This window comes from Urocitellus parryii, chromosome 3 (genome assembly GCF_045843805.1).
Source record: "Urocitellus parryii isolate mUroPar1 chromosome 3, mUroPar1.hap1, whole genome shotgun sequence".
Taxonomy (NCBI): Eukaryota; Metazoa; Chordata; class Mammalia; order Rodentia; family Sciuridae; genus Urocitellus; species Urocitellus parryii.
In genome coordinates, this window is record NC_135533.1 from 112,661,290 (window position 1) to 112,688,625 (window position 27,336).

Sequence of the window (27,336 nt, forward strand, 5' to 3'; positions counted from 1 at the left end):
TGCATGCATAGCACTATGTCAGCTATTCCTTTGTTATTAGTAACAAATTTAAAATTTATTTTTAGAAATTTATGTGTGGGTCTAGGGAGATAGCTCAGTGGTAAAGCACTTGCCTAGCATGGATGAGGCCCTGGGTTCAATCCCCATCACCACATAAAAAAAAATAAATAAAAACAACAAAAGATTAAAATATGTATGTATATTAAAAAATCATTAAAAAGGAAATTTATATGTGTCATCGTATTTTATGGTGTTCAAATTGCATTTACATTTATCTCACTTTCCCTCTGTGGTTCAAATCTCTGAGGTCATCATGGTGGCTATTTTTATCACTGTTTTATATCTAAAGAAATCTGAGATCTGGAGAAATTGTGATTTGACTAAATGCACTTGTACATGTGGAAGTTCTTTGTAAAATGTAGAAAGGCTAAAAACATGATGATTTTACTATAATTTGTTAGGCTATTGTCAAAACTTAGGTCTTTTAAATGTGGTATCCATTCTCCCGCTATATTATGTACTTTTTCCATATGAATGAATCATGCCATTTTGTCTAGTTGCCGAACTGCTATTTAGCAATAACCTTTTTCTCTGTAAATATTTTGATAGTATTCATGGCAGATTGGAAATAGTGCAGCGTTTGTTACAATGTGTATCTCAAGTCACTTTTTTTGTGTTTTTGCCTACATATTGAAGATTATTCTTAGCCCCTCCCACAATCCACATTGTGGTTTAGGAAATGGATGAAATGTCATTTAAGCAAAAACAAAACCAAAACACCAACTCAAATGTTTGTATATGAAGTTTCTTTTGTAGGGTTTTGATATTTTTATAATGCTGTAAGTTAAAAAAGTGACATAAAAAGTAGAATGATGGTGATTAGGGTGTGGGGGAGCGTACCAAGGGAATGTTGCTGTTTGGTGGGGGTAGAGTTTCAGTTGTATAAGATGAAAAGTTCTATTTTTAATCTTTTATTGATTTTATTTTTTAAAATACAACAGCAGTGAAATGCACTACAATTCTTATTACACATATAGAGCAGAATTTTTCATATCTCCGTATATAAAGTATGTTGACACCCAATTCAAGTCTTCATACATGTGCTTTGGACAATGATGTCCATCACATTCAACCATCCTTGGTAATCCTCTGTCCCCTTCCTATCCCTCCCACCCCTCTTCCCTATCTAGAGTTCATCTAATCCTCCTATGCTCCCCCTTCCTATCCCACTTATATCAGAGAAAACATTCGGCATTTGTTTTTTTGGGATTGGCTAACTTCACTTAGCATTATCTTCTCCAGTGCCATCCATTTACCTGCAAATGCCATGATTTGTTCTAAAGATCTGTTGCATAACAATATGAATATACTTAACAATGATGAAACTCTACTCATTCAAGTGACTAAGATGGCAAATTTTGTGATATGTATTTTTTTTAGGAAAATGTAAAATTGAATTTATATTGAAATGTCATGTGTTTACACACACACATACACAGGGCTTTGTTTAAATTTAAGCATTTAACATGTTGTAGCTGGTATGAGAAGAGGTATGGTAAATAAGTTTTCACTCTTCCACCTGTGATATGTATTTTTTGGGACAATTAAAAAACATTGAAAAGGTAGAAAATGCAGTTTAACAAACATTTAGGAATCTGCCACTTTGAGTGAGCAAATGATAATATTTTTCTCCACAGTGAGTATTTGTGAGACTAACCGAATCTTGGAGTAATGGCTTGGTATTATCCTTGAGGCTTCTACAGCACCTATATCATCTCAGGTGAAATACGAATCTGACCTTAATTTTTAGGCTATTGCTGTATTTTGTTCAGTTAATATGGCAAGAGTGTTCTCATATGTTACTTTTTCATTCTGGTTTCTGTCGTAAGAGGAAAAGATTTATTGTGCTTAATGATTTTTCCATACTTTCACTCAGGAGCCTCCTCTCCAGATGTCTTTCTGGTGCTTCTTGTGAGCTATTTGGAGATATCTTAGGCTTTGCAAAATTAATAAGTGATTAGCATAAGATTCTAGTACAGTCATCTATAATGTACAGTGTTTTATGCAGAAGCTCTTCAATTTCTTCCAATAATGACTGTCAAAATCTCATTATTCTATCTTCTATTAAAATGTTAGTAGACACTGCTGTTTTATCCTTTAGTCTGAAGATTTAATTATAAAATAGCTTTTCACTAAAAAGTAATTTATTAAAACAGAAAAGCTCCCTAACCAGTAGCATGGCAATTTTCTTTTCCAAGTATTAATTTTCCTTTTAGTGCTACCTACTAGGCAAACACAGCAATTCAAATCAGCAAATATATACTATGAAGCTTTAAATAATTCTCTATCTCAGAATGAAATCCTTATAATAGCCCAAGAAAGCTCTGATCTGGCCTCTCTGATTTCATCTTTTATTGCTCACCCTTTTGCCACCATATTGTAACCATAGTCTCCCCCACCCCTTCCTCTTTCTCCCCACTTTGGGCCTTCTGCACTTGCCACCAGGAATTGTCTCCTTACTCCCTGGCACGGCTGGGATACCATGGCCTGATCTGATGAAGCCACTCAGCTGTCTCTAGTCATACTGTATTGTAGTCTCTTTTTCATTCTCCATCTTCTCTGTGGTGCTTCTCTTTTTGAAATATGGGATTATATTTTATTTCTAATGAAAAAGAATAAAAGACATTTCTTGTGACTAACAGAAAATCACTAAATAAGAATAAATTCACTTTAAAACTGTTTATGGTCCTATTTTGGGTTATTCTAACACCAATTTTCTCTTTCTATTAAGCAGCTAGAGGTTTATTGAAACACTAGTTTATTTCATTTTATTCTCTGATAGATCTCTCATAAAAATATATAAAATTTTTTGAAACAATTAAAGTTTTTTCTAAGATGGGTTAATTATTTAGATATAAATAATTATTTATCACATTTTTTTGCAATTGAAGGCATTAGTTAATAAAATTACATCCACTGACAAAGATTATGTATGGAAAGATAAATCTGTTCTTATATTTTCAAAAATTTTGTTCTTTTTTTCCTATTCTCAACCTCCTGCTCTTCCCTTTATTCCCCTTTGTCTAATACACTGAACTTTTATTCTTCCTCTTCCCCCTTGTATTTTAGCATCAACATATCCATATCAAAGAGAACACTTGACCTTTTTTTTTTTTTGGATTGGCTTATTTTACTTATCATGATCATCTCTAGATCCACCCATTTACTGGCAAAAGTCATAAAGTCATTCTTTCTTATGGCTGAGTAATATTCCCTTGTGTATATATGTACCACATTTTCTTTAGCCATTCGTCTGTTGAAGAGCACCTAGGTTGGTCCATGGCTTAGTTATTGTGAATTGAGCTGCTATTACTACCTGGTTGTTTTTGGTTTGGGGTCATCTGCCTTTCTCTTCTAGAATATATGCTCCATCCGAGTAGGGAACTTGGCTCTCTTTTTCACCACTGTATCCCTTTTGTGTAGAACAGTGAGTGAAACACAGTAGGTGGTAGTAGAGTCTTAATAGTTTGTTGAACAAATGACTGCATGATTCATTATTGTGTCCTGATATGTGGTAGGCAGTGTGAAATGCCCTGTGGAAGAACAGGGTTTAGTCAGGGAGATTAACAAACCAAGAACTGTAATATGAAAATGTTAAGTCCTACAATAGAGGAATCTATAAAATGCTGTGGGACCACAGATGAGAGAATAATTAATTTCTCCTAGAGATAGGTCAGGGGGTATTAGAGATGAATTAATGTATTACTACTTTATATTTTACATTAAATCATTCTCCTGAGGCACTTTGCTGATTAGTTACTGACTAATTCTTGAATTTCTAATACCTCACTTAACCTTGCTATATTCTTTTCTGTAAAAAGATGTTGATGATATTGACCTGAAGAATGTTGTAAAGATTAATCATTTGATGTTGGCTAAGTGCTTTGAAAATACAAAAATGCTGTATAGACCTTGATGTTCTTAATCATATTAGCAACCACTTTCTATAATTAAGTTTTATTATGTACTTAGTTTATGACTGTCTTTCTTAAAAAAAGATTATTTTGGAAAGGCCTATTTGTTATTAAAAGAGCTTTACAGACCTTTTGCACCATATTGTTAGTAGAAAATCATGTCTGTATTTTCTATTTATTTTCTTAGAAGAGTAGTAATGTACTATAACCCCCAGGAGGCAGTAGAGGCCAGGAAGAATGTGTCCTTATCCTGCTAAACAGGACTGCAGGGCTGTTAGTGATTAGTGCCTTGATTTAACAGGAAGAGACTTCCCTTCTTACTCATCAGATGAAGATTTCAAGAGATATTTTAACTTTTCCTTTCCTATAGCATTATATTATCTTGTGTTGAAGATTTTTTCCTTTCTCAAAGAGAGGGTCTTTTCTATTTTAATACTTGGAGTGTAATGATATCTAGGGATTGTTATATACAAAGTATCTCACTTTATAATGCATTATACTATGCTGTAGATTTTTCTAAAAGTTAGGAGTAGATTACATTTTTAATAAATTGAATCTTACTTTACGTTTATTATGGCAATAGGTCTCACCTTTTGTTTCTATCCCAAGGTATATAAACTCCTACAGTGGCTACAAGATATACATAAGACCCTAACAGTGGCTTGCTGCTTCAATTATTCTCGACTTACAGCAGTTTTTCCCGCAGATCTCAGAAGTTTCCTGTTACTTTGACTAATTGAAGACTCCTACCTTAGAGAGCTAGGATTAACCATCTTTTTGGAATTAGGGCTGGTGGCCATCAAAAGAATGTTACTCTTATTAGTCAACCTCTGCATATCACTTATTTCTTAAAGAGTTTTTTAAAAAAATAATATTAACATATTAGCAACAGTGTTTCCTAAAGTGTGGAAATGAAGTGGTTAACAGTAAAGCACTGGGGCACACAGGTTCTCCTTGAGGGCCCCTCTATTCTCCTCATCCCTATCTTATGTACTGACTTATCGCCCTGGATATAATTGAGTTTTCTCTGTCCCTAGACTGTGAGCTTCTTTAGGGTGGGGACTTTGTCTTGTTCATATATGTGTTCCAGACCCAGTTTTTTGGCAAGTAGTGAGTGCTCAACAATATATTGTAAATTAATGGATTTGTGTAGACTTGAGAAATTTTAAATACAGATATTTAATGCAGAGATAGATACCATTTGCACAAGTTTTCTGCTCAGAGACTGGGAGTTCTTTTACACAATGCATTGTATCTGTGATATTTTAGGGAATTTTGATTGGGAATACTGGTTTTAGTGTTGTAGGGACAAATGAAGCAAGGCACCAAAGACAGCAGGAAACAGTTTTATTTGGCTGCAACCAGGTTCAGAGGGCACAGCTTTTGCTGTAATCAACCAATCCCCTGAACCCTGAGTTCAGGGAGTTTTAGAGTTTTATACCCAGCATGTAAGGGGAGGGGCTCAGAAGTTCACAGTCTGCAGAAGTTCACATGAAAGCAGCTTTTTCTTTCAGTGTTCTGGGCAAGTTAACTCTTCAAGGACAACACCTGAGAAGTGGAGAGCTTCTTCTCCCCTTTCTTTCCTCCCCCTGCCAGCTGTTACCATGGACCCTATTTGTAACTTATCTTAAAAATGTAGACATCTCTGTGAAGCCCAGCTCAAGGCCAGAGGCCTTATTTGCATATTTTTACAAAGTACTATACTGGATATGTTTGTGAAAAATTAGTAAGGGGGTGTCTAGCACCTGGAGTGCTGGTATCTTCTTGGCCTGTGGCCAAGTAAACAGGGCGACATGAAAACAGGAAGTTTTATCTACATTGGACCCTTTCACAGAGACTCTTTTGCTGACAGTCTTAAAATCAGCCATGGTGAAGAAGGCTTTTCTGTGGAAAAAGGGGGTGCCACTTTCTGTAGCACCATGGATACTTAAAACTGGTTTTATTTTTCTGAAACAAAGATTTGGAGTCTGTATAGGTATTATTTTTAGAAGATATTGTTTGGTTGATTACTAATTCTTAGAAATTATATGGAATAGAGGTGAAGTAGTATTCTGGTGAATTTCATAATAGGTGTTGATGCTTGATATGAACTTTTTGTATTGGTCCTGCCCCCTTTAAAAAACCCCATCATATTATGTAAGACATTCTACCTTTTTTTTTTAAAGAGAGAGGAGAGAGAGAGAGAGAGAGAGAGAGAGAGAGAGAGAGAGAGAGAGAGAGAGAGAGAGAATTTTTTAATATTTATTTTTTAGTTTTCGGTGGACACAACATCTTTTTTATTTTATGTGGTGCTGAGGATCGAACCCAGCACCCCGAACATGCCAGGGGAGCATGTTACCACTTGAGCCACATCCCCAGCCCGACATTCTACATTCTTGATGATGCTTTTACTCCTTTGCTACTCTATCCTTAAGCCTGTTCTTGTACTTTCCTAAGGGTGATTTTAGAGTCAGTATACACAGTTTAGTCCATTGCAATCAACCAGGTAGTTTCAATAGATTTGCATCATAAAGCACTGTTCCTGATAGGTGGTCTTTGGCCAGGGAGTGGGTGTCTCTGCACTTTCACCTGTGTATGGTTGTAATGAGTACACCCTCATTACTATCATCTGCTCTCAAAACTCTGTGGCTTTATGTTACCTAGGGTAGTTTTTGTTCTTTTTTGTTTTATGTCATCAGGAAAATGAGGAATTTTTCTTTATTTATTCTTAAGTTTTAGGTGGACACAGTATCTTTATTTTACATTTATGTGGTGCTGAGGATCAAACCCAGTGCTCGTGCATGCTAGGTGAGCACTCCACCACCGAGCCACAACCCCAGACCCCCCGAAATGAGGAAATTTTTTCAAAAATTGGGGGCTCATTGACAGATGCAAGGAAGACTTTTTTCCTTCATTTTAATTAACAAGGATTGAAATAGAACTTTAAAAATTCATTTACAATATTTTTAGTTGTATTTTTAATATTTTTAGTTATTTATATGTGGTGCTGAGGATCGAACCCAGTGCCTTATATGTGCCAGGCAGATGCTTTACCACTGAGCTACAACCCCCAACCCCTCATTTTTTTTTATTTTAATCATAGAAAAACCTTGAATTCTTTGGTAAAGAGATACTACCAGTTGGTAATAATGGCTTTGGCACTGAAAGTTGGGAAAATATTTCTTTGCTTTATTTTACCACGTTCCCCAGAATATACATTTTATATTAAAAGGTCTAGTGAACTGTGGTAATTTATATTTTGTCTGATTTAAATCCCTTAATTTATTACAATTCCTGTATCATGCTCTGGACTAGTCACCTTCAGGGTAATATGTTGAAATTATCAGTCTCATAATAAATTTTTTAAAAAGCTATAATTTCTTAGAGGATGAGATGAAAGATAAGATTAGCTTATTAGCAATGAAAAAATAATGCTAGAGACTAAATAATCTCTAAAATTTATTTTGTCTGAGGTTCTAGGCCCAACATCAATGTCTCTCATCATAGCACTTTATCTATTCCTTAATTATAGCAGTAGGGACATTTTTGTCTTTATATCTGTCATGAGTAGTTGTTAAATATACCAGTGAGTTAAGGAGAAAATTTCTTCTTCCAAACTCGAGAAGCCTTGGCTCTAGCTTTATAGTTGATCTTTTCTCTATGAGTGCAAAAACCTCAATCCTGACATCCATTCTTTTCCTCCTTACTCTTGTCCTACTTACAGCCCAGAGGTCTGAGAGATAGTCAGACCTATAAATGACCACACAGAAAACCTCCATGTCTGTGTAGCCATTAGAGGAATTAGAAAAAATGTGAGTATATACTTTTAAATAATGACTTTATTTTTGACTAGATGATGTATGATTAAACTGTGATTCAATAAGGTTCAAAAGGGTACACAGAAAAAAAGTTTTGTTTGTTTTTTTTTTCTGTTTCTGTTCTCCAGCTGCCCAGTTTCCCTTCTCTAAAGGCAACTGCCATTACTAGATTGATTTGTTTCCTTCTCCAGGTATTTGATGAATATGTTGAACAAACTAATTAAAATCTGTCTGTCTTATCTGTCTACCAGGTCAGTAGTCTGGGACTGATAAGGAAAAGAGAGGCATTTAAAAAATTTTGGGTATAAGAGTTTTAATCTGAGAATTTGAGCCTGCATGAATAGTGAAAGAACCAAGGAAATGAATGTCATGCAAGTGACCTTAGAAAGTAAGGAAAGTTAGGATGGAAAGGTGAGGAAAGCAGAAGACCTGCAGGTCTCTGAAGCTCAGTAGAAACTGCTACAGTTATAAGCACCTTTGAGAAAGCTTCTGTCTTGTGTCTTGGGCCACAGCAACAAAATATGTGATTTACAAGCCCTTTCTCAAAAGCTACTGTGACTCTGCTTCTTTGCCTCCAGCTACCTCCAAGGAATAAGTTTTGTGCTCTCTACGCCGTGTGTTCCTTTTTAAAAAATTTTGTTCTTTTTAGATATACATGACAGTAAAGTCTATTTTGACCTATCACACATACATGGATTACAACTTATTATAATTAGGGTCCCATTCTTGCCATTGTATGTGATGTGGAATTTCACTGGTTGTGTATTCATATATGAACATAGGAAAGTTATGTCCAATTCATCCTCTCCTCTTTCCTTCATTCCCCTTTGTCTAATCCAATGAACTACTACTACTTCTTTTTTTTTGGGTGGGGGGTGGACAGTGCTGGGTATTGAACCCAGGGCCTTGTGCATGCAAGGCAAGAACTCTACCAACTGAGCTATATCCCCAACCCCCTTAATCCAATGAACTTCTATTCTTCCCTCAAGCCTTATTGAGTGTTAGCATCAACATATCAGAGAGAACATTCAGGCTTTGTTTTTTGGGATTGGCTTGTTTCACTTAACATGATAATCTCTAGTTCCATTCATTTACTGGCAAATGCCACAATTTCATTCTTCTTTATGGCTGAGTAGTATTCCATTGTGTATATATACCATATTTTCTCAATTGATTCATCTGTTGAAGGGCATCTAGGTTGGCTCCATAGCTTAGCTATTGTGAATTGAGCTTCTATAAACATCGATAGGCTGCATCACTATAGTATGCTAATTTTTAGTTCTTTGGATATAACAGATACCTAGAGTGCAAGAAGTAAAATAAAAAATCAACAAATGGGATGGAATCAAACTAAAAAGCTTCTTCACAGCAAGGAAACAATGAAGAACATGAAGAGAGAACCTAAAGAATGGGAGAAAATCTTTGCCACCTGTACCTCAGATAAAGCATTAATCTCCAGGATGTACAAAAAACTTAAAAAGCTTGACGCCAGGGCTGGGGTTGTAGCTCAGTGGTAGAGTGCTCCCCTGGTGTATGAGGCCCTGGGTTTGATCCTCAGCACCACATAAAAATAAATAAATAAAATAAAGGTATTGTGTCCATCTACAAACAAACAAACAAACAAAAAACTTAACACCAAAAAGACCAAGTAAAGCCAATCAGAAAACTGGCAAAGTAACTGAACATTCTCTGCATAGAAGATGTTCAAATGGCCAACAAATATATGAAAAATATTCAACATTTCTAGCAATTATAGGAACACAAATTAAAACTACACTGTAATTTCATGTCACTCCAGTCAGAATGGCAATTAACAAGAATACAATTAATGATAAATGTTGGCAAGAATGTGGGGGAAAAAGCACACTCATACATTGCTGGTGGGACTGCAGATTGGTGCAATCACTCTGGAAAGCAGTATGGGGATTCCTCAGAAAACTTGGAATGGAACCACCGATTGACCCCGCTATCCTGCTCTCCTGGCATATACTCAAAGGACTTAAAATCACGAGTGCCTTTCATTAGTAAAATCTAACCTAGCTAAGGATGGAAAAGGAATTCCAGGAAACACATAGAAGACCTTGGAGCTGTGGTTGGTTGTGCTCAGTTGCCCAGACAATGGCACATAAGATTTTTGACCTGGAAAACTGCTCTGCTCTGCACCAACGAGACTGCAGTTCTAACTTGTGCTGGAAGAAAGGGGTTTGAGGCTTTTTTTTCTCTTTTTTCTTGAGATATTAGGAATTGAACCAAAGGCCTTACATATGCTAGGAAGTACTCTCCAACATTGAGCTACATCCCCAGCCCCATCTGAGGTTTTTTTTTAACCTTTATTTATTAAATTTTTAATGTGGTGCTAAGGATCAAACCCAGTGCCTCACACATGCTAGGCAAGCACTCTACTGCTGAGCCACAACCTCAGCCCCAGTCTGAGGTGGTTTTTGAGTTGCTTAGCGCCTCACTTTTGCTGAGGCTGGCTTTGAACTTTGGATCTTCCTGCCACTGGGATGACAGGCGTGTGTCACTGTGCCTGGCTAGTCTGGGGTTTTTGTAGTAAATAGTTTATAGAAAACAAAAAAGACAGATTTAAGGAGACTCAGGTGAGTGCAGTGTCCTGAGAGCCAATGAAGGAAAAATTTTCCATAAGATGAAGTGGTTAATTTTAACAGTACAGTCAAAAGCACAGAAGGGAGGAAGAAAAAGAGTCTGTGTTTGAAATTGAAGATGATAATTAGTGAAATTCAAGAGTAGTTTATTTATTTATTTTTTATGCTGCATGGTTTTGCTCTTTTGCCCAGGCTGGCTTTGAACTCCTGGGCTCAAGGGATCCTTCTGCTTCGGCCTGTCAAATAGCTGGGACTAGAGGTATGCACTGCTGCACTGACTGAGAATAGTTTTGTCAACTAGTCAGAGCCCAGTCTTGTGACAGTCTGTAGAATCATGATAACCAATCACTTTGGTAAATGAGGAAAAGTTTATCAGCTTTGTTCAGCTAATTAAAAAAAAGTCTGTCAGCTTTGTCCTACTTTCCCATATTTTAGTCTTCCCATATTTTCAAGGCCTTTTCAGTGACATTATTTATATTAACCAAATGTAACATAATTCTGTAATTATCAGAGCAGAACCTTATATACCCAGAAATTACTTATTTATGTATATGTGTCAATTGTCTTCACTTGAGTTTAAAAAAAATCTTTGAGTCATGTTTGTGGTCTGTTATGATTCTCAGGCACTGTAATAAAAAGTACATTGACCAATGTGAACTCATGGTTTTGAAATTGTGCTATATTTACATAAGATGTAACTATTCTAGAGTACTGGCTGAAGGGTACGTAGTTGTTTTGGTGTGTTTTTGTAACTTCCTATAAATCTGCAATTACTTCAAAAATTTAAAAAAGTAAGTATCTGAATCTGGATTTGAAACTAGTTATCTCTACTTAATAGCTGAAATTTGTCTATTTTCTTTTAGTATCAATTACATATCTACAAAATAGGATTGAAAATAGTATATTTTTCAGAATTCATGTAAGAATTAAATAAGAGTTTTTTGAAAACAGTTTATAGATAGCAGAGATCATTGTGAATCTTATTTAAAATTGTATACTTATTTTAATTAAGATTTCTTTATTCTCTTGATTTTTTTTTTTTTTTTTTTTTTTTTGGTATTGGGGATTGAACTCAGGGGCCCTCGACCACTGAGTCACATCCCCAGCCCTAGTTTGTATTAGAGACAGGGTCTCCCTGAGTTGCTTAGCACCTTGCCATTGCTGAAGCTGGCTTTGAACTTTCGATCTTCCTGCATCAGCCACTGGGATTATAGGTGTGTGCCACCGTGCCCAGCTGTCATCTTGTTTTTAACACACTTTTTTTCACAAATTCATTTAAATCAATTTAACCTTTAGTTCTCCTTTCTAGAGCTGATTCTTCTAAATTTGATTTTATCTACAACAATGAGTATATTCTCAACACTGTGTAGACCAAAAATTTGCAGTGGGGTATGGTCCCTTTTTGATTAAAGCCATATTTTTATTGTCTTAAGAACAATAGTTGAAGTCATTATTTGCAAGGTTTGTTATCCTTTGTAAGACTAGTAGGTTTTATAATTTGTTAGGCTAGATTGAACCAAAAATAGTTTGGACTCATGACTCATGAGTCCTTAGCCATTGACAGACCACTGGCATATGAGATTCAGTTCTTTCATTCAACAAATGTTAACTGGGTGTCTGTTAGGCATAGAGACTGTTGTATGCAGGTACTTGGCATACATCTGTGAACCAAAAGAAACAGTTATCATCAACTGAGTTGGAGCCTCCTAGGGAAAAGACAATAAACAATATTCAAAGTAAATGTATGGTACATTAGAAAGTGGTAGGTGCTGTGGAAAAAAAAAAGAAGTGAAGGTAGTACTAGTGGGATAGGTGGGAGTTGGATAGATTTTATGAAAAAGGTAACATTTGAACAAAGAATTAAATGAATTGAGGAAGTTAACCATGAAGGTCTCTGGCAAAACAGTACCCGGGCAGAGGGGATAGTTAAAGCAGAGAGCACTTGGTATGATTGAGGAAGGAGTTGGAGCTGGGTGTGTGAAGGGAAAATAATAGGGCATTAGTTCAAAGAGGTAAATGGTGTCTACATCATGTAAGCCATTGTGAGAACTCTTGGCTTTTCCTGGGGTAATATGGAGTTGTAAGGGGGTTTTGAGCACAAGTGGCAGGAACAGACTTACCTTCTCAGGATTACTCTGATTGCTGTGTTGGGATTGGATCGTGGGGTTCAAGGATAAGGAACAGAGAAAACTGTCAGGAGGCCATTGAAGTAGATTATGGTACTAATGTGGAGGTAGTTAGAAGTTGATTCTGGCTGTTTTTCTAAATAGTGGTGACAATATTTTTAGATAGTTTGAAGGAAGTCAAGGATATTTCCTAGGTATTTTGCCTAAGCATAACTAGGTTTGCCATCATTTGGGATGTAGAAGGTTGGACTGAGACTGGAGTTGGACTGGGAAGAACATCAAGAGTTCATTTTTGACTGGGCATCGTAGTGTGTGCCTATAATTCCAGCATCTAGGAAGGCTGAGTCAGGAGGATCGGAAGTTCAATGCTAGCCTGAGCAAATTAGTGAAGCCCTAAGCAACTGAGAGAAACCAGACCCTGTCTTAAAACAAAAACCTAAAAATGGGCTGGAGATGTGGTTTAGTGATGAAGCACCCCTGGGCTCAATCTCTGGTACAGAGAAAAAAAGATGTCAGTTTTGGACATGTTGAATTTGAGGTCCTTAAAGATACCCAAGTGAAATGTTGAGTGGGCAGTTGAATATATATGTTTGGAGTTTGGGAAAGAGGTCTGAGCTCTAATACAAAATAAATTTGTGTTTAAAACTATGATACTGGATGCAGTTACTGAGGGGATACTAGACAGAGTAGGGGGCTAAGGCTTGAGTATGGAGGTGCTCTACAGTTCAGAGATCAGGGAGAAGACAAATAACAAAGAAGAATGAAGGGGAGCTTTTTTGTCCGACATCTTGACGAGGCTCCAGTGGCGATTGCTGCTCTCCAAGCTTCGAGATGCCGCCCAAGGACAATAAGAAGAAAGACTCTAGAAAGTCGGCCAAGAAAGACAAGGACCCGGTGAACAAATCTGGGGGCAAAGCCAAAAAGAAGAAGTGGTCCAAAGGCAAAGTTCGGGACAAGCTGAACAATCTAATCTTGTTTGACAAAGCTACTTATGACAAACTCTGTAAGAAAGTTCCCAACTATAAGCTTATTACCCCAGCTGTGGTCTCTGAGAGACTGAAGATTCAAGGTTCCCTGGCCAGGGCAGCCCTTCAGGGGCTCCTCAGTAAAGGACTTATCAAACTGGTTTCAAAGCACAGAGCTCAAGTAATTTATATCAGAAATACCAAGGGTGGAGATGCCCCAGCTGCTGGTAAAGATGCATGAACAGGGCTGGGGATGTGGCTCAAGCGGTAGCGCGCTCGCCTGACATGCGTGCGGCCCGGGTTCGATCCTCAGCACCACATGCCAACAAAGATGTTGTGTCCGCCGAAAACTAAGAAAAAAAAAATATTAAAAAATTCTCTCTCTCTCTCTCTCTCTGTCTCTCTGTCTGTCTCTCTCTCTCTCTCTCTGTCCCCCCTCCCCCCTCCCTCTCTCTTTAAAAAAAAAGAAAAAAAAGAAGATGCATGAACAGGTCCAATCAACTGTACATTAGAAAAAATAAAACTTTATTAAAACAAAAACAAAAAAAGAATGAAGGGGAGTGATGAGTCATGCAGGAATAAATAGGACAGTGTGTGGCATCCTGGAAGCCATGCGCCTTTGGGTCCATTAGGCCTGGGAATGATCAAGATGCTGAAAATGTTTATGGTATCAAAAGATGTTTTGTGACTGTCATTTCCAAAAGTAGTGAGTTTAGTTTAAAAGGATAAGGAGTTTGGGCTGGGGCTATAACTCAGTGGTAGAGCCCTTGTCTGGCATGTGTGAGGCCCTGGGTTCTAAGCTTTAGCACCCATAAAAATGAATAAATAAATAAAATAAAGGTATTGTGTCCATATACAACTAAAAATTTTTTAAAAAAGGATATGAAAGTGTCTGATAACTTTCTATAAAGTTCTTTAATTGAAATTTTAAAAAATTACAATTTCTATAATTTATTTCTGTAATTCTGCTAATTTATTGCATAAGCAAATATCTTACATCATTGCTGGAAAGTTCGGAACTTCTTAGGGATTTGTTCTAGGTTACTTTTCCTTATCATGCTTGTTAAAAGTGGCCTATTTGGGAATTTGGCAGTTATCTTTCTCCTGGATTATTGAAAGGTCAAATAAACAACTTAGCTTCAGATTTGTGACATGGGACTTTAGCATAAGGACTCTAATTTGTTTTGTTCTGTTGGGGCCTGGTGCAGGAGCTCAGCTCAAATTAATGACCTCCTATATATTTTATTTAACAAGGTCACTAAGACTGTGCAATGAAATTATTTGGATAATCAAGAGATTGGAAGAGACAGAACTGCTACTTTTATCTTTTAGAATTTAGAAATACTTTCAGTAAGAATTTGAAGATCTAATTTAATATATTTTTCAGTTCTATTTTATTTTCCATAAGTTATAAAAGAGAAATGAAGGCTATGAAGGCTTAACCATGGCATATTTATAAGTTAAGGATGATATTCAATTAAAGTTACATAGTTCCTTTCTCTAGGATCTGAAAACATGAATAATATCTCAAGTTACTTTTGAAATATTATCTTAACAATCACTTAAAGATTCTATTATCTGGAAGAGAATATTTAACCAAAAGGCACAGTTTCATTGTTTGGATACTTGGAAAATTAATTCCTCATGTATGTTGTAAACTTTTAACATTTGGTTTTCATGACATTATTGCCATTATGTACCCATCAACCTCTTGGTGGATAATATTCTTGTGGTACAGAGGGTGAGTATTTTGCTTTTTTGTTTGATTTTAGATTTGTATAGTTATTTTTCTTTGACACAGAGTTTATGGTGTACTCATAATTCTTTAATTTCATCAACACTAATTTATACTACAATTTGAGTATGCCCTATCCAAAATACTTAGAACCAGAAGTGTTTCAGATTTCAGATTTTTTTGGTTTTTGAGTATTTCATATACATAATCAGATACCTTGGGGATGAGATATGAGTCTAAACATGAAGTTTATTTATGTTTCATATACACCTTATACATATAGCCTGAACATAATTTTGTACAGTATTTTTAGTGTACCCGTGTTTTGATTACAACCTGTCACTTGAGGTCAGGTGTGGAATTTTCAATTTGTGGCATTTTGTTAGCATATGCAAAAGTATTTGGATTTTGGAGTATTTTGGATCATTGGATCAGGGATATGCAACCTATATTTATAATTATTCTTTTGGAAACTTTCATTCCTTGGCTTTCAGCACACCCTGTTGTTCTTTCATTCTCCTTGTATAGTTCTTATACTACTATTTAAAAAGAATCCCATATATGTAAAAATTCCTTCCAGAAGGCCCAATGCTGGCAGTTTCTGGGAATCTCATGCTACTATACTTGGCTTTAGTGATTTGTTAAAAATGTTAGTTGATTTTTTTTTTTCCCTCAAGGTGTAGCACCTGGAGTCTGTTCCAGGTAAGCAAGAGCTCACCTCTTTTTTCTCCTTGGTGGCACTGATCTCCTTAAAATTCAGTGTAGTTAGTTGTCCAGCAACCTTAGCTTCTTATGGTTTCTAGAAAAGTTATATTTGTTTCCATCAGCTACCTTTTTTATGATGTTAATAGGTGAGGAACCCTATTTCCAGCATTCTGCATGCTGAATGGAAGCCAGAAATTATTTATGATACTTAAAAATTTTAAACTTTGATCTTGTAACCAAACTTGAATGACATTGAAGGTAAATTTGTTATATTTACAAATGATAGAAGTTACATATGAGGGCTGGGATTGTGGTTCAGCGGTAGAGCCCTTGCCTAGCACGGGTGGAACCTGGTTTCGGTTCTCAGCACCACATAAAAATAAAGGCATTGTGTTGTGTCCATCTACAAAAAAGATTCATATTCTCTCTCCTTTAAAAAAAAAAGAAATTACATATGATTCATTACTAAAGTTTGTAGCTCTATTATGCATTTAAAATTATACTTTACTCTTAGTAACGACATGTTTTTGTAAATGCATATGCTTTTCTACTTTAGGAAAAAAATCAGTAAAATTTTAGATATTTAAAAAATATTTGACTTGAATGCTTCTTTAAATTCAGAATTTAAATTAAAAGGATTCTTTTAGAGTTCAGAATTTAAGGTAATAGATATGAGAGTCCTATAAAAATTCAAATTATGCGGGGGCTGGAGATGTGGCTCAAGTGGTAGCGCACTCCCCTGGCATGCGTGCGGCCCGGGTTCGATCCTCAGCACCATATACAAACAAAGATGTTGTGTCTGCCGAAAACTAAAAAATAAAAATATTAAAATTCTCTCTCTCCCTTAAAAAATTCAAATTATGGTACAAAAGCATAATTGTAGTATAATTAATTATAATGATCAATTACATTTAGTTTCTCCTAATTTTTAATAAATCCAATGAAAGGTGAAATTTCATACCTTGGTATTATTTATGAAAAAATATAGCTGAGAATTACATAAATATAAAAGATTTTTTTTATATTTATTTTTTAGTTTTCGGTGGTCACAACATCTTTATTTTATTTTTATGTGGTGCTGAGGATTGAACCCAGCGCCCTGCGCATGCCAGGTGAGCGCGTTACCGCTTGAGCCACATCCCCAGTCCCAATATAAAAGAATTTTGATCTCACATAAGAAGACTTGGTTTAAGCACTTCCTATGTTTCTTTAAATGTGTCAGTTATCCAGTGTTGTAAGCTACTTTCCCACAGTAGCTGATTGCATCAAACCATCGTCTTTAAACTTTCCTTTTTGATATCATCTGCTCACACAAGGTGTTGCCTTTTGCTTTACAGTGAAAATACAGATCATTAGGTTTTAATTTCACCTATTTTCCTGTCATCCCTAAGCCCCTGCAGTATAAATATATGTACATTCACGCCTACTTGCTTTCTATCCATCCGTCTCAAAGGAAGCGATTTTCTTCTTCCATCCAAGGTTAATATCTCTTGCCTGAACTCTGAGTTCCATTTCTACTTATCTTTTCTGGAGCCTTCCCCATCAATTATTCTCACTCTCTTATAGTATCTTTAATCTTTCCATAGATGGTTTACTGCTTCAATCCTGAATTTCTTTCCCTAGTTCTAAGTTAACCTTCAAAAGAATGAATTTTGGCATGAAAAAGACCCTAGTTTTTGTTTTGTTTTATTTTTGTACTCATTGGTATGAATGGAGCCCAGGGCCTCACTCGTGCTAGAAGATGCTTATAATCCTAGCACCACCAGGGTCCCTCTGAAGCTTAAGTTCTGTAAAGTGACAATAAGGTTTATTCCAAGTTTGTTTTAAGAATATCAAGTTAGATAGCATATTCAACATGAAGGTCCTTATTTCAAATTTTAGCCCTGATCACTTCTCCATGATGTTTGTCCTCCACATCATTTCTTTCTTCCTTCACAGTCAGATTTCTTTAAATAATGGCTGATTTGTAACCACTACTTGCAGCCTAGATTTCTTCCCCCACTACTCAATTGAAAGTTCTCAGTTGAGTTTATGGAGATTTTCTAATTGTCATATCAGTGAGCACTTTTCAGATCTTTTGAAGTTGCTTTCACTTCCCTACTCCTAACATCATTCTGCCACAGAACACCCAAGGAAATTTTTCAAAATGTGAACCCAGCTTTTTAGTAACTCTCTGTCATCTGCATGGTAAAGTAAATCATTTCTGGTAGGAATAAAAGCTCTCTTGATCTATGTCTGCACTGTCCAGTATGGTAGGTATTAGTCCCATGTGGCTATTTAAATTTAAAATCAAGTTAATTATGATGAAATAAAATATAAGAAATACTTCCTCAGTCACACTAGTTACATTTCAAACATTCAATAGCCACATGTGACAAATGGCTACCAAATTGGTCAGCTCAGATACAGAGTATCACATAAAGTTCCGTTGGACAGTGCTTATCTAACTTCAGTATATTAAGAATGAGAGATTGGAATTACACCAGACAGACTTCAGCTGATTTGGACAAGGGAAGCCCAGGTGATGATGCTGGAGAGTTCCTTTCCTATTATTACCCTGCAGAGTTGAGCCCTCCTGGGGAGACCTGGGCTGTCTTAAAAGAAGGAGCACTTTGCAAGGGCAGCCGCAGTGACAGTGGTATCTGGAGAGATGGGGGAGCTACTTCTGTCCTTATATTGAACTACTGATGAGGATGAAAAGAACCACATTGAAAGAAACAGATGGAATGCTGCTGGAAAATTTCCTTCTTGCGTTAAGCTGAATATCTTAGAAGAAAAAAAGAAAACCTATGTTGTTTACTTTTATTATTAAGAGAAAAAAATAAGTAATCAAGAAGCAATTTCTTGGGATTTTAACCTTTTGGTAAATGACACCTTAAAGCTGATATTAACCCATCTGCTTTCTTGGCTTCAAGTTATTTGGCAGGTATAAATGTTTTTGCCAAGTTGAAAGAGAGATTTTTATTCTCATATTCTGTAAATGAGTATAATCACCTCCAGTCTTTAGATTTATTTTCTGTTCATCTTACAGTCAAGACTGCGGAGCCTGCTTTATTCACATCTGTGTAAGTTATTAATGTTGTGATTTTTTTTTAAAGCTCCTGGATATTAATGTTTTAAGTCCCTGAACTTCTGCAAGACGGGTCCATACTGAAGGAAGCAGTTGTGAAATGCAGATGCTGACAAGCAGAAAAACAAAGAGAGTTCACAAGGAATTATGGGTATTAATGTAACTCTTTAGCTCACAGTTCAATAAAACCTTGTTGTTTCCATAGTATTCCATTCTGTATTAACCATCTGTTGTATTGCACAGCTAATTTTAAGGAAGAAAGATGTATTACATTTGTCATCTGCTTTTTATCTGCATTTTAACTTTCACTTCTAAGACAGCATGAATCCTACTATCCCAGCACACTTTAGTGTATTTTTAAAAAATAGTAGTATACACATTTGTAACTTTTATTTACTTATTAAGTAGAAAACTTGTTTGTCTTTTATCCTGCTTGCAAAAGTAAAAATGAACCACAAATTATACGTGAAACTGATCTTTTATTTAGATTTTGTTTTTTTCCCCATGATGTCCTTTAAAAAGAAAGATTCTGTAAAATGAGAAGCATACTGAAATCCTGTACAGGAAGAAAGGGAGGAGAGGTGGCTGCATTATGAGGGTGGATAAAGGGGTGGGCAGCATGATACTAGGCTACAGGCTGTGAGCAATGTAGCATTTCTCATTTGTGTCGTCATGCAGCTGTGGAGGAACCACCATGGAGCCTAACCTGGTATTTCTTTTTAATCAAGTCCAGCTGTTGGTCATGTGAACATGCTCCTTCCTTCGAGTATGAAGGATGTGTTTCCTTCTTTCCTGTGGTATCTTAAATGGCTACTTACATATCACCTGGAATTTACTCATGTGCTCTAGGAGCTCCTGTTACAGTGATCATTTTTCTTTATGAATCACAAGTAAAATGCTCAACCCAAGTTGCATATAAAAACTTGAGAACAAAGAATGTGACTTGACCACATAAGTATTTTTTTTTTATATGAATAGAGCTCTTGTTTTTAATTTGATGAGCAGGGAACTTTCCAGCTCTAACCCTGTCTTTACAGTCTGTCTTTAATTTGTGAAAAAGATGCATTCCAATTTTTCAAACATAAAACTCTTTAATGGATTTTTTGGGGTTTGCTGGTTCTCTCTTCATATTGGGTTATCCTAAAATTCAACATGTATCATTTCTTGGGTTTCAAGCTCCTTTTCTTATTTGCACATTTACATTTACTTCTTTGATATTAAAAATGATTAGATGGCTCCTATCTTTAGACCTCCTTAAATTACCCACAGTTGCATCTATTAGACTGTTTTTATAGAGTGCTCTAGAGACCCAACTAGTTCTTCCTGAAAGAAATATGTGTGATATAATCTGTGTGTCCTTTTAAGGCTGTTTTGTCTTAAATATGGAACTTCTCTACTCTATCTTCCTAGTAGTACTAAGAAACAGATATTTTTCCTCTGTTTTCTGGGATCTTCTCCCTGTCACCCCTTAATACCGAAGCCATGTTTATGGCATTCTGCTTCCAACACTGGACAACACTTGGTCAGTTAATCATCCTAATATATTCAGATAAGATAAATCTGAAAACTTGTATAGTAATTACCTATCATGAATTGATTCAGTGGGTAGTAACTATAGGTATGAATTTTTGCTTTATAGGCCACAAAATTATTATAATACTATGGTTTTGTTTTATTTTTTTTCAAAAGGAAACTACTTACTATTAAGATAGAAACATGGTGCTTATCAAAGTATTCTAAACAATCTTCAAAAGTTTATAAAATTCTGGAACGGTATTTTAGACCTTGTATCAGATACTTGAAATGCCACATATGTTAGTATGTTGTTTATAAGCTTATAGATGCATGATCTATTAGTAAAATTGTAATAACTGGCATAGACACATATGAAAATCAGCTATGCAACAAAAGGAAGAAATGTTCTCCTAGTAATATCTGTAGGTAAAATTATTGGATTCTTTTTGTTAGTGATATTGTGTTCCTATTGAAACTTCAAATTATCTATATATGTTTGATAATTAATCATGATTATTTTCTTCCTTAAATACTTGCATTAGTTATTTATATTTTTCTCTACTAAATTGTAGCATGCTATTTGTTTTTACTTTGAAATTTACTGCCAAATCTCTATTTTGTGATATTTAAGGGTATTTTAGGGATATGTAAGATTATTAAAATAAAATTAATTTTATCTTATTTTGTATAAGAATATTTTTCTTAACTATTTCATTTTTCCATATTTTTATTGGTGCATTACAATTGTACATAATCGTGGGATTTGTTTTATATTCATACGTGCATACAATAAATAATAAACAGTATAATTTGGCCAATATCATTCCCCACTAATACCCCTTTCCCTCTCCTTCTCTGTCACCTTGATCCCCTTCCTCTACTCTCCTGATTTCCCTTTGATTTTAATGAGGTGCCCTCCATCTTTCTTTTCCTTTTTCCTCTCTAGCTTCTTTTTGTGAGAGAAAAAAATATGACCTTTGATTTTCTGAGTTTGGCTTATTTCCCTTAACATAATGTTCTCAAGTTCCATTCATTTCCCCACAAATGTAATAATTTCATTCTTCTTTATGACCGACTAAAACTTCACAGTGTATATATACCACATTTTCTTAATTCATTCAGCTGTTGACAGATACCTATACTGGTTCAATAGTTTGGCTGTTGTGAGTTGTGCTGCTATGATCATGGGTGTGCATGTATTGCTATACTATGCTGACTTTAATTCTTTAGGATAAATACTGAGGAGTGTTACAACTGGCTCATGTGGTAATTCCATTCCTAGTCTTGAGGAAACTCCATACTAATTTCCATAGTGGTTGTACTAATTTGCAGTCCTACCAACAGTGCAAAAGTGTTCCATTTTTTCCACATTCTTCTCAGCATTTGTTACTAATTGCATTCTTTTATTAAATAAGTTTTTTTTAGTTGTAGATGGACACAATATTTTTTTTTAATTTTTATGAGGTGCTGATGATCAAACCCAGTGCCTTACATGTGCCAGGCAAGCGCTCTGCCATTAAGCCATAATCCCAGCCCCTTAATTTTTTTTTTTTTGTGTGTGGTGTTGGGAATTGAACCCAGGGCCTTGTGCATGTGAGGCAAGCACTCTACCAACTGAGCTATATCCTCGGCCCTTAATTGTATTCTTGATGGCTGCTGTTCTAATTAGAGTAAGATAAAATCTCAGTATTTTTGATTTTCATTTCCCTAATTGCTAATGATATTGAACTTTTCACACACACACACACACACACACACACACACACACACACACACATTTTAGTTGTTGATGGACCTTTATTTTATTTACTTATTTATATCCGGTGCTGAGAATCAAACCCAGTGCCTCACATGTGTGAAGCAAGTGCTCTACTGCTGAGCTACAACTCTAGCCCCTTGAACTTTTAAAAATGTATCTGTGGGCCAGTCGTATTTATTCTTCTAAGAAGTGTCTTTTTAGTTAATTTGCCTATTTATTAATTGGGTTATTTGTTTTTTCAGTGTTAAGTTTTTTTTTGTGTTCTTAATATCCTCTCAATATTAATCCTCAGTTTGAGGAGTAGCTGGCAAAGATTTTCTCCAATTCTGTAGATTGTCTTTTCATATTTTAATTGGTTTTCTTTGCTGTGCAGAAACTTTTTAATTTGATGCCATCTCATTTATTATTTTTTCTTGAAAAAATAATAAGTCATTTAGAGAAAGTTATTGTCTGCACCTATATGTTGGACTGTTGAACCTATGTTTTCTTCTAGGCATTGCAGAATTTTTGGTTTAATTCCTAGGCTTTGATCCATTTTGAGTTGACTTGTGTGTAGAATGAGAGATAAGAATCTAGCCTCATCCTTCTACATATGGATAACCAGTTTACCAGCACCATTTGTGGCGTCTTTTCTTCAGCATATGTTTTTGGCACCTTCGTCAAGTATCAGATGATTGTATCTGTGTGAGTTTGTCTCTTTGTCTTCTATTCTGTTCTACTGGTCTATGTGTCTGTTTTTATGCTGGTGCCATGCAGTTTTTGTTACTATAACTATGTAGCATAATTTGAAGTCAGGCATTATGATGCCTTCAGCATTGGTTTTTTTTTTTTTTTTGGGGGGGGTTAAGGATTGCTTTGACTATTCTGGATCTTTTATTCTTCCAAATGAACTGTAGAGCTGTTTTTCCCCCCTTGTTCTATGAAGAGTGTCATTGGCATTTTGATGGGGATTTCATTGAGTCTGTTTATTGCTTTTGTTAATATGACCACTTTAACAATATTAATTATGCTTATCCATCAATACGGAAGGTCTTTCCATCTTCTTGTGTCTTCTTCATTTATTTTCTGTAGTGTTCTATACTTTTTATTGCAGAAGTCTTTCACCTCCTTGGTTAGATTTATTCCTAGATACTGTATTTTTTTTGTGTGTGTGTGTGTGTGGCTACTATGAATGGAATTTCTCTCTCTCATGAGTTCATTATTGATGTAGAGGAAAGCTATTGATTTTTGTACATTGATTTTGTGTCCTACTACTTGCTGAAGTTGTATATTAGCTCTTGCAGTGTTCTGGTGGGGCTTTTTGAATCCTGAAGTATAAGATTGTATCATCTGTAAACAGTGATAATTTGACTTCTTCCTTTTCTATTATTTTTCTTTTTAAATTCCTTCTCTTGCCTAATTGTTCTGGCTAGACTTTCTAGTCATATATTGAATAGGCGTGGTAAGAGTGGACATCTTTGTCTAGTTCCTGATTTTAGAGGAAATGCTTTCAGTTTTTCCCTGTGCACTATGATGTTAGCTTTGGGTTTGCCACATATAGGCGTTATGATTTGAGGTAAGTTTCTTCTATTCCTAGTTTCTTTGGTGTTTTCATCATGAATGAGTGCTGAATTTTCCCAAGGGCTTTCTTTGCATCTTTTGAGATGACTGCATGATTTTTGTCCTTAATTCTATTTATATAGTGAATTATATTTATTGACTTGTGTATGTTGTTGAACCACCTTTCTACCCCTGGAATAAAATCAACTTGGTCATGATGTTTAACATTATTAATATATTGTTGAAGGTAGAGTGCGGGTGAGAGTTCAGGAGTAAAGAGTTGCTGTTTGAACCTACAAGGCTTTGTGGCGGCTCGGTTATTTTGTGCCCAGACAGACTGCGTGCGGCCAGCATACATCCAAATGAAAGGGACAGGGTTATTTCTGTAGGAGGATACTATCATTTGGAAATGGTACAGGTCTTCACAACTGGTTTAATATTGTTATAAGCTCACTTACCTGAGGATAGGCAATACAAATATGGCATAAAAATACCAGGAAACCCGCTGGATGCCATGGTGCACACCTGTAATCCCTGTGGTTTAGGAGGCTGAGGCAGGAGGATCAAGAGTTCAAAGCTAGCCTCCTTAGTACTGCAAGGTACTAAGCAATTCAGTGAGACCCTGTCTCTAAATAAAATATTAAAAAAATATTGTTGAATATGATTTGCTAATATTTTATTAAGGATTTAAAAAATCTAAATTCACCAGGGATATTGGTCTTTGTTTTCTTTCTTTCATGTGTCCTTATCTATTTTTGGTCTGAGTGTGATACTGGCTTCCTAGAGTGAGTTTGGAAGTGTTCTTTCATCTTCTATTTCATGGAATAATTTGAGGAGCATGATCATTAGTTATTCTTTAAAGGTCTGATAGATTTCAGCTCATAATCCACTTGGTATTTGTTGGAAGGCTTTTTATTATTACTTATATCTCATTGCTAGTTATTAGTTTGTTTAGGTTTTCTGTCTTCTTGATTCAATTATGGCAGGTCATATGAGTCTAGAAATGTACCTGTTTATAGTAGTTTTACAAAGAATATAAAGTACTTAAAAACAAGTTTAACCAAGGAGCTGAAAGATCTGAACACTGGGAACTATAAAACATAGATAGAAGAAACTGAATGAGACACAAATAAGTGGGAAATGTTCCATGCTCATGGATCAGAACAATTAATATTGTTAAAAGACGCATATTGCCCATAGCAATTTACAGATTACAGTGCAATCCCTATCAAAATTCCAATGTTATTTCTAAAAATTTTAATGGACTTTTATTAATGTATAAAACTAAGTGATGTTATAAATTATGTACTTCCTATGAAAATCTACCATTTGATAGCTTTAAATAGTTCCAAAATCCTTTCACATATGTTTATTATTATTAATTTTTAGTGTCTTCATACATGGACTTAGGGTAATGAAGTCCATCTCATTCCACCATCTTTCCTCCCCCTCTGCCTGCTTCCTTCCCTTCCCCTTTACCCTGTCTAAAGTTCCTCCATTCCTTCCATGCTCCCCTCCCCTCATCCCAATTGTGGAACAGCATCCTCATATCAGAGAAAACATTTGGCGTTTGATTTTTTGGGATTGGCTTACTTCTCTTAGTATAATATTCTCCAGCTCCATCCACTTACCTGAAAATGCCATGATTTTATTCTCTTTTAATGCTGAGTAGTATTCTATTGTGTATATATACCACAGTTTCTTTATCCATTCATCTATGAAGGGCATCTAGATTGGTTCCACAATTTAGCTAGCATGAATTGTGCTGCTATAAACATTGATGTGGCTGCATCACTAGAGTATGCTGTTTTTAAGTCCTTTGGGTATAAACCTAGGAGTGGGTTAGCTCGGTCAAATGGTGGTTCCATTCCAAGTTTTCCAAGGAATCTCCATATTGCTTTCTGTATTGGTTGCACCAATTTTCAGTCCCACCAGCAATGTGTGAGTGTGCCTTTCTCCCCACATCCTCACCAACACTTAACTGTTGTTTGTATTCTTAATAGCTGCCCTTCTGACTGGAGTGAGATGAAATTAGAGTAGTTTTAATTTGCATTTCTCTAATTGCTAGAGATGTTGAACATTTTTTTCATATATTTGTTGATTGATTGTATATCATCTTCTGAGAAGTGTCTGTTCAGTTTCTTGGCCCATTTATCGATTGGGTTTTTTTTTTTTTTTTGGTGTTAAGATTTTGAGTTCTTTTTTTTTAAAATTTTTTTAAATATTTATTTTTTAGCTCTCGGCGGACACAACATCTTTGTTGGTATGTGGTGCTGAGGATCGAACCCGGGCCGCACGCATGCCAGGAAAGCGCGGTACCGCTTGAGCCACATCCCCAGTCCAAGATTTTGAGTTCTTTATATGTCCTAGAGATTAGTGCTCTATCTGATGTGTGTGTGGTAAAAATTTGCTCCCATTTTGTAGGCTCTCTGTTTGCCTCACTGTTTGTTTCTTTTGCTGAGAAGAAGCTTTTTAGTTTGAATCCATCTCATTTATTGATTCTGGATTTTAATTCTTTTGCTATAGGGGTCTTATTAAGGAGGTCAGGGCCTAATCCGACATGTTGGAGATTTGGGCCTACTTTTTCTTCTGTTAGGTGCAGGGTCTCTGGTTTAATTCCTAGGTCCTTTGAGTTGAGTTTTGTGCATGGTGAGTGATAGGGATTTTTTTTTAAATTTTGTTGCATATAGATTTCCAGTTTTTCCCAGCACCATTTGTGGAAGAGGCTATTCTTTCTCCAATGTATGTTTTTGGCGCCTTTGTCTAGTATGAGATAATTGTATTTGTGTGGGTTTGTCTCTGTGTCCTCTATTCTGTACCATTTCTTTTGGCTCTGTTTCAGAGGTGCAGTCCATTGTTAGCCCATTCCATAGCTCCTGAACTAAGGTGAGGCAGAATATCATCCTGTAGGTAGGAAGGGTCTGACAGACAAAAGCAGCTCAGGATAGGGCAACCAGGAAGCAGAGAGAGCCATCTCTTTTCATTAGGGACAAAATATAACCCCCAAAGGCACAACCCCAATGACCTATGTCCTCCAGCCACACCCCACCTGCCTGTAGTTACCACCCAGTTAGTCCATATCACTGAATTAAGCCACTGATAAGGTGGCTCTCATAATCTAATTATTTCACCTCAGAGTTTTCTTGCATTGTCTAATCAGTGGGCTTTTGGGGGACACCTCATATAGAAATCACACCAGCTACTGTGAACATTCTAAATGTTATTGTGAAGAATTCCTTATAAAAGAGTTTTTCTTTGAGTTTCTTTGAGTTACATTGCTGGGTTGCAAAGTATACACATCTTTATCTTTACTACATAGTACAATTTTTTTTTCATTTTTTTTCCTGTTTACTTTGTCACCAGCTGGATGAATGTGCTCCACATTCTTGCCAACACTTTGTTATCACACTTTAAACGAATTACAGTGCATTTTAAGCTATTTAAACCAACAAAACATAGGGCTGAGTCTTGATTTGAAAGCAGATTAATTTTAAACATGTTCTTAAAGAGAATGACTATGTCCTTGCTGAATTGTTTTAAGTTCT

At 35.8% G+C, this 27,336-nt stretch overlaps 1 protein-coding gene and 1 pseudogene across 1 annotated transcript in view; both read left to right on the forward strand.

The window, feature by feature from the left end:
* Ttc28 (tetratricopeptide repeat domain 28) overlaps positions 1-27,336 on the forward strand; it is a 595,992-nt gene that overhangs the window by 54,054 nt on the left and 514,602 nt on the right. The gene's annotated exons all lie outside the window — the stretch shown is intronic.
* LOC113199283 (small ribosomal subunit protein eS25 pseudogene) lies at positions 13,335-13,709 on the forward strand (annotated as a pseudogene).